At 32.2% G+C, this 8,810-nt stretch overlaps 1 long non-coding RNA gene across 1 annotated transcript; it reads left to right on the top strand.

Annotated features, from left to right (window-relative positions):
* The first annotated feature begins 6,197 nt into the window (after positions 1–6,197).
* On the top strand, positions 6,198–6,864 carry LOC146746056 (uncharacterized). The gene is made up of 3 exons (XR_014929563.1): positions 6,198–6,284; positions 6,418–6,510; positions 6,647–6,864. It is a non-coding gene; the product is annotated as an uncharacterized LOC146746056 (long non-coding RNA).
* The last annotated feature ends 1,946 nt before the right edge of the window (positions 6,865–8,810 follow it).

The raw sequence follows: 8,810 nt of genomic DNA, 5'->3' as shown, positions 1-8,810 counted from the left end.
AATGCCGGCGTTTTCCCACAGCCTGGAATCACAAGACATGACATTCAAGACCAAGCAAGTATACTTATAACGGATACACAGTTAAGTGATGCTGACAAGTATTGGTGTCAAGTAGAACGTTTAGGTGATCCGAGAGATGAAAAATCAATCACTCTAACAGTAACACGTGAGTATCCGTTTTTTTTTTAAATAACCTAACATTCATTTACGCATTGTATTGTCTTAGTCAGATGTATCTGGTGCATTTTAGCCCACCTGGTTAATTTACTTTTTAATATAGTTGCATAATAGAAATGACCAGGTTCCGAACCTCATGGCTATTGACATATAGTACATGCGATGAAGGTGCTGGCTAGACATAATACTATTGCCCTCGATTTGATTCTAGAGGACTATTTACTTTGCACTGTAAGTAAGCAGTAATTAACAGGTTATGCTCCACCATCGCCAACTTCGGTTCCGAAATATTGGTTGATAGCCGACAAGTGAATGGGGCGGGACAATAACACTGGTTGTCAGTTTCAGTTATCCATAATAATGAGGTCTCGTAATCATACTATTAATCATATTTTTTGCCTATTGCCTTCATTATAGCACTGGTGCTTGCAATATTACAGATATCCATATTAATGTGGTCACCTGAAATTTGTAGTTATTAATTAATAGTCAACTTTGCCTGTTTATTATGTAACAGTCAAAAAAAGAGCCACTGACCGAGGGTTAATCAGAAAGACCTGCATTTTAGTTTCGAGGAAGAAATTAATATTTTAAAATCCGATAAAAACTTGTTTTTATTTCAGTGAACACTGGTATCATTGACATAAGATATATACATGGGGAAATGTTTATATTACTATTACACAATATAAATAGATGTTTTCTTATATATACATGGCTACAACACCACCATCTCAGCCTACAATAAGTATTACAGCTTGTAGTAATCCATCTAATGCAGCCAATATAATCAGATTAAAACGTACATCTACTGGAATTCCCGCTCCGAGTTACAGCTGGCTAAGAGATAACCAACCGCTACCCGCAATAGCTAGATATCAAGTCAGCAGTGATGGTAGTGAATGTACTATTAATCCCAGTGACCAAGAGGATAATGGAAAAACATTTACATGCCACGTGACTAATGCTAAAGGAAATAATGATGAATATAAAACACTTTTAATACGATGTAAGTAAATATACATGTCAGGTAAACGTATACAAGTTACATTAAAACACTGCAAGCATTATGACACCAATGTTCCACTCAATGCATGTTACTTGCAAATACTTAATTGTAGTATTACCCCAAGACTTTATTAATTACTAGATGCCCCGGGTAATCCAGATTGAAGTTATCAGATTATCACGTCTCCATCTTACCTACTCAATGATGAAATGAAAATAAGATGTCAATCAACTGATGGCTATCCATTAGCGACCCTACACTGGTATCATGGTAACAATCAGATTCAAGGTTTATCATCATCTACCAATGTCAACACAGTTACACAGGATTGCACATGGAATCTGAATTGGAATGATAATGGGGAAATGTATACATGTAAAGCTAATAATGTTGTACAAACTACACAATTAACTTGTCAACTTGAACCATTCAATGTCTACTGTAAGTATATCTTATATATGGAATCTAAATAGAAATGATAATCAAGTAACGTATACATGTAAAGCTACTAATGTTGTACAAACTACACCATTAACATGTCAACTTGAACCATTCAATGTCTACTGTAAGTATATCTTATATATGGAATCTAAATAGAAATGATAATCAAGTAATGTATACATGTAAAGCTACTAATGTTGTACAAACTACACCATTGACATGTCTACTTGGACCATTCAATGTCTACTGTAAGTATATCTTATATATGGAATCTAAATAGAAATGATAATTAAGTAATGTATACATGTAAAGCTACTAATGTTGTACAAACTACACCATTAACATGTCAACTTTCACCATTCAATGTCTACTGTAAGTATATCTTATATATGGAATCTAAATAGAAATGATAATCAAGTAATGTATACATGTAAAGCTACTAATGTTGTACAAACTACACCATTAACATGTCAACTTGAACCAGTCAATGTATACTGTAAGTATATCTTATATATGGAATCTAAATAGAAATGATAATCAAGTAATGTATACATGTAAAGCTACTAATGTTTTACAAACTACACCATTGACAATTGTCTACTTATACCATTCAATGTCTACTGTAAGTATATCTTATATATGGAATCTAAATAGAAATGATAATTAAGTAATGTATACATGTAAAGCTGCTAATGTCAACTTTGACCATTCAATGCCTACTGTATGTATCCTAATTATGGAATTTTGTTTCAAAATCCTTAGAATTATTAGGTTAACATTTTCTTTTTCAGTTCCATCAGAGAGTGTGACATTATCTGGCATAACCAATCATGTGAAGGAAGGTGAAACTAAACTACTGTATCACATCAACCAGTAATCCAGCATCTCAGATATCATGGTTAAAAGATAACAATGTATGGACTGATAATACATATGAATCTATTACATCTGATGTTACAAGAGATGGAGCTTATTATGGTAAAATAAGTGAACAACAGATGACAATATTCATACAAGCATAACATAACAATAAATCATATCAATGCCAATCAAGTCATACAGACATTACTGGTCACGTGACCTCTACTGTCATTCATCTTACTATGTGTTGTAAGTAATTTAGAAATGTATTACATTTATCGACAGAAATATATATTCACATTTGATTTCACGGCCATGGTTACTTTAAAGCGGGAGGGTCGTCACCTGCGCAAGCGACGATTACAGCATACGCTAAAAACGCACAAGCTCATGAGTAGACGCTTGTTTGTAAACAATGACACCCTATTTTCATCTGACGCATGCGCAGGTGACGACTCTCCCGCTTTAATTGCATGTACAAAAGTTGCACTATAGTTTCATGGTAATGTTGAACAACATTATGTTGTGTGTACCGTATTTCAAAATTGTTCTTTTGGAACAATTTAATAGAACATGAGTTTGAAAATAATAGCCTTAAAACAAAAACTGTAATATACGGATTCTTATTCGTTCTCTAAAGTAGAAACCTGATTCTGTAAGCAATATTTGACTATGTGACATGAAACGTTTATTATTTTTTATCACGCTAAAACCGTAATAATAATGATGAATGCGTGCAATGAATCTACACAATTTCACGTTTTACGGTAAAGACTGACTAACGACGGTTTTCTGAATTGACTTGTATACCATTTACAATATTTACATGATGAACACAATTAACAGTTAACAGTAGCAACCAATGAAAATTCAAGAGGTGTTAATAGTATAATATAATTAACTGAATTGGCTTTCAAAAACGGAAACCTTTGCTCCTTCTTTAAAGTTTGATAAACTAACTTTGGCTTGAATAATTGCCACTGTTATTGGGTGCTGCAATATGAACATTATGTCATAACATTAATGGTTATATTGTATGTGCCTTCCATTCTTATGAAGTACTACTTGATTAACATGGTGTTCTTTAAATAATAATACGTTAACTATTTTTGATCTTATTTAGTTTTAAACATGATTTGCAGCCTACTTGATAAACAGCAATACATTATACTGTTTTTCAGATAAACCATTTGTTGTGAACGTATCACACAATCAGCGGTCGTATGCAAGCAAAGGGGGTGTAGCAGAACTACGATGTGAGATTGAAAGCAACCCACTTTCATCGGTAATATGGTATTGTCCGAATAATCAACCAATAAATATTGACAGTATCAAAATAGTGTTACGTGGAACCTTACATAAAAGCATATTGACAATACAGAATACAATGCTAAGTGACTATGGTAGTTATTCCTGTTTTGCAGAAAACGATATTGGCAACAAAAAAATTATTGTCACGTTCAACGATATAAGTAAGTATTGCCATTTTTCATTTTTACACCTGTCATTCTATGCAAATTTAAGAAAACAATCATTATAACTCAATGATTAATAAATTCATTGCAAATGCATTAAAGTAAATTAATTTTAAATATATGATTGTGACACCATGAGGCTGGGGAATGCAACAGGTATAAAATACAGTTTGAGTTTGTTTACATTACTGGATTAATCTTAGATTATAATCTAGATAGTGCGATCGTTTTTTAACCACTGCTTAACTTGTTTTTATTATAAACTAATAAATGTACAAATCACACATAGGTGTTCCAGATGCACCGAAGTCCATTTTTCCAATCACACGGTACTATGATAGTCTTTTTGTTGTTATAATATCTGGATACAATGGTGGAGATACGAATACAACATATGTTATACAATATCGTTCATGGATAAACGAATCATTTGTAGAATTGAACACTGGTAGCTCAGATACAAGCAATACCACAATAGGAATACTAAAATTAACACCGTCAACACCATTTGAATGCAGAGCTTATGCTGCCAACACAATTGGTATAGGACCATACAGTAATAGTTTTATAATAAGAACATTAGGTAAGTTGAAACATTAAATGAAAGTATTGGTAGATTGTTGCGCTAAAGAACGTACCAATTCCACTTTGATTATTGTTCATCTAATTCGTTGAGTGGCATATGTGGCAGAGTACTGCAGATATAATTATTCGTCTTACATGTTTCACGGTAGTGGATTGGGTTTCTTCCTTTACTTCCAAAGATAGTTTATTACTACGATTTTACGCACTCAATTTTTCACCGTTTGAGTGCGAATTGATGTAATCCGAAAATCGATCAATATATACAATATAGCAAACCTCCCTACACAAAAATAAATAAGCATAATAAAAAACGAGGCGCCAGTAAATAAGGTATTTGTGAACCATAAACGCAGTAAAACACTAACATAAAGACCTCCCGTGTTCGATATTATGAAATTCTTTTATTTTCCAAAAAAAAAGATTTTGAAAGATAATTCAGAAATGTATATTAAGAACAATTCATAACGAATCGTATTTCCTCTGCACGCATAAATAATTGTCATAATTACCTATTACACAAGAATATCACAGAAAAAAATAATTTGCCATATTCTCAAAATGTTTGCCTTTTATTTATTTTGAATTACGACTGAATGAAGCTGAATGAAACTGTGTAGTGTGTTCAAAAACTCTTGTATAAACAATAACGTTATTAATTATGATTTTACTTGGTAAAAATAAAGTATTTTATTGCATAAATACGATAGAATTTCACAATGTCAAAAACGGAAAGTCCACCGCAGTGTTAGTATCTAAATATGAGTAATATTACGAAATTACACACCGTATATTTACATCAAAGCAAAGCAGTTTTGAATAAAGTAATTAATAAGATTTTTATAATTAATTCATAAATTACTGTATCTATTTTTAGATGAACCAATCGTCAAACTGGATCATGCTACTGGTAAATTGAGCTGGACACGTCACGAGAACAAGAAATATACATGAGTGAAAATAGAAACACGTAATATGGATGTTTCGTGGCACGTTGTATCAAACTGTGTCAACTTAGATGTACTGGAGAACAAAGTAAATGATACAACTAGTGATTATAGAATAACATATTGCACTAAAAATGGGAGCTGCGAAAATTATGAATTCATTGCATTAACAATGAGTACAAGCAATGGCAATAAACTGACTTGAAATGTTACATTCAGCAGAATAAATGATAAATACAGTTTTAAGTGATATGAGTTAGTGCGTACAGAAATATTGGAATTATTATTTTATCAATACCATATATAACACACTTTTTACGATCATAAGCTGAACAAGTCCTACGATGTGTTTTCTGCGTTGCGAGGTAATGTTAAAAAACGCATGTTTCAGCCACCCATTCTCTCTGAAAATAATAAAAAAAAACACTAAATGCAATTTCAGTTAACACTAGATGTAATTATAATAATCATGACATTTCAGGTTGTATCTGTGGTTTGTCTAGTGTCGGTATCATTATTGGGATACTCACAACTTTGCTGATAACTACTGTCACCGCTATTGTGATTAGTTATGTTTTACATAGACGTCGATGAAGCCAAGAAAAACAGTCAGTGAGTAATTAACATGCATATTATGAAACATTAAAAATGATTTTTTCTCTCGGTCTTCAATACTAAACGATATTTATGTCAACATATTTTAATCAGGCTGCCAAGGATGATCGCGAGTATACAGGACTCTCAGTCATCGGAAAGGAAATGGACCATACTTACGACATACCAGAGAAAGAGGTAAAGTAAATTAGATTACTACCACCACTATCAACTTATTACTTTATATTTCTGAGATATTTTATCGTATTACCTTATTGCATGTAATTATTGTTATCTTTATATTGTCGTTTATCTACATATATATTAACAGGATGTTGACAAAGATGACGGTTATACATCACTCAGCACCGCTACCAGAGAAAAAGAATCTGAATATGAGATGCCACTACCAAGACTAAATAAGGTATTATTAGTATGATAATACACCTTTGTAAAGAAATTAATTAAGATTAATGTACCATACCGATGCTGTATTTTCATGTAGATATATACTATGTATATAGCTTCTATGATTGACCAATCAAATTGTTAATTTACAGGAAACTTCTGGAAATGCCTGACAGAATATCACATGAACCAGTGATATACCTGAGATACATTCAACAGTAGTCATGTAAACAGAGTTACAATTCGGCCTATATCTCTGCTATATTGTTTCATCTGAGGGTCCTGGACATGTTATTGATTGATCAGCGAATATGACTACATTGACAACGAAATGGTCGTGTTGTATAAAAAATAAACGACAGCAATCATATTTTGTACTGAATCGTACTTGACTAATATAAATATATATTCCCATATTTCACTGATTATGCTAATTTTATATAGAAGCATGATCTCAGTTATATATAGTTCATGATTCATACTACTATGACATTATCAGAATATATGATCATTTTATATTACCATATTATAGGTTACATGGAGTAAATGAATTAATGTAAAACTGACATATAACATTGTATAGCACAGATTAGTGATAATCTTCCTCTCAGTAGGTGTTGACAGTTTTATCACATACTTTCCTCCTACACCTACTCTGAACATGGTATGCAGTTTTTGAACGCATATCTTGCCCTCGCAACGGAGTAACTTGTGATTAATTAGTGGGTATTGTAGGGAAGTTATATTGTTAAACTTAAACGTTTCAATAGGTTGCTATAGTACATGTGAGATTGACTTATAAGGACACGTTTACTTTCTTCCTCCTTACACGTATTCATTGTAATAAAGCCGACGTGTTAGTAGATGCGTATTCTCGATAATAAAACATATAAAAATAAGTATAATAAAAAAAACAAGCGGCTATCAAATGAAACGGCTGAACATTGTAATAGAGAAACCGACCGTGTAGTATATATACATTTGTTACTCTGAGTGTTTGACTTCCAATTTTGAGGAGACAACGTGGTATATTTTATAGTCACAAAACCCACATTTGCAAAAGCAAACATAGTGAAAAAATATCATGCGGTACAAAGAATGATTGCAATGCAGAAATAATAAGTATCACTAAACGGATATCGGATGCACACAACAGATTCACATTGACGCTGTGACTGATACTATTTACTTGTAAATTGGCGGTGCCATTATAAATTCTGAGATGGTGTTTTTTATTGTTTCCTTCTGTTTTCAGCTGATTCTTTTCAATTTACTCAGGATAATATTGCTAAAATTTTGTTTTTCCCCGGCAAATATATATTTATTTTTTGTCTATATTTATTCTTGGATAATTCAAATTATAGTAGGCTAAGCATATCACCTGGTCAATCAATGTATATAATTTTTATAATTTAAGATTTAAATTTTCGAAAAATTGCATTCGTTGAATCAAACAGTGTTTTACAGTTACAAGTGGGCCATTGCGAAATTATGTATGCAAGTTAAATATGAGATACCGCCATGTTGGATTCATAATATTTTAGCGATACGAATTGTTGAAAAACAACTAGTCAGTAATTTTAAACTGTCATAAATACGAACTGCTTAAAAACATTCGACATTAATTGAGGTCAAAGTGCAACGAAGCCTATACATAACTCAAGCACACTGTGGTGGCAGTATTGACAATTTTGCTCACACCGTGTCTGAATTGTGGAAACCTAATCTGCATATCAAAGTTATTGAGGACATGAACCTAAGTTGCCAGTCTTTACTTCAAACACAATTGACCCCTGTGTTGACCTGTATTGTATAGCGCATTCCATGGTATTTAATGGTTGTTGAGCAGTTAGTGTAAGGTTTACACAAGTGTTTCCATTCAAAAGAAAGACACACAAACACCAACTTTCTTCATTCACAGACAAAACAAATATTTACGCTCATTTATATATGTCGTAATTATGTGTAAAATATCGTTATTTGCCGTGCACAACGAAAAAGTAGTGCTTTAATAAAAAGGTATAGCCGTAAATATAAAAAAAGATCAAATCAGTGTTGTATGTCATAATATGGGTTTTAATTTTTAGAAAATTACACTTACAAGTGAAATTATGCATGCAAAGTAAACATAAGATACTAAAATGATGGATTCATCCACTTTCAGCGATACGAATCGTGGCAAAACAGAAAACAGACATAAATACAAGCAGCTAAAGACATGAATTGAGGTCAACATGCAAAGAATCCTATAACAACTCAAGCACACTGTGGTGGCATTATTGACAATTTTGTTCACATAGTTTCTAAATGCGTTCA

Source organism: Saccoglossus kowalevskii, chromosome 5 (genome assembly GCF_978046115.1).
Source record: "Saccoglossus kowalevskii chromosome 5, keSacKowa6.1, whole genome shotgun sequence".
NCBI classification, from domain to species: domain Eukaryota; kingdom Metazoa; phylum Hemichordata; class Enteropneusta; family Harrimaniidae; genus Saccoglossus; species Saccoglossus kowalevskii.
This window is presented reverse-complemented; position numbering and strand designations above follow the sequence as displayed.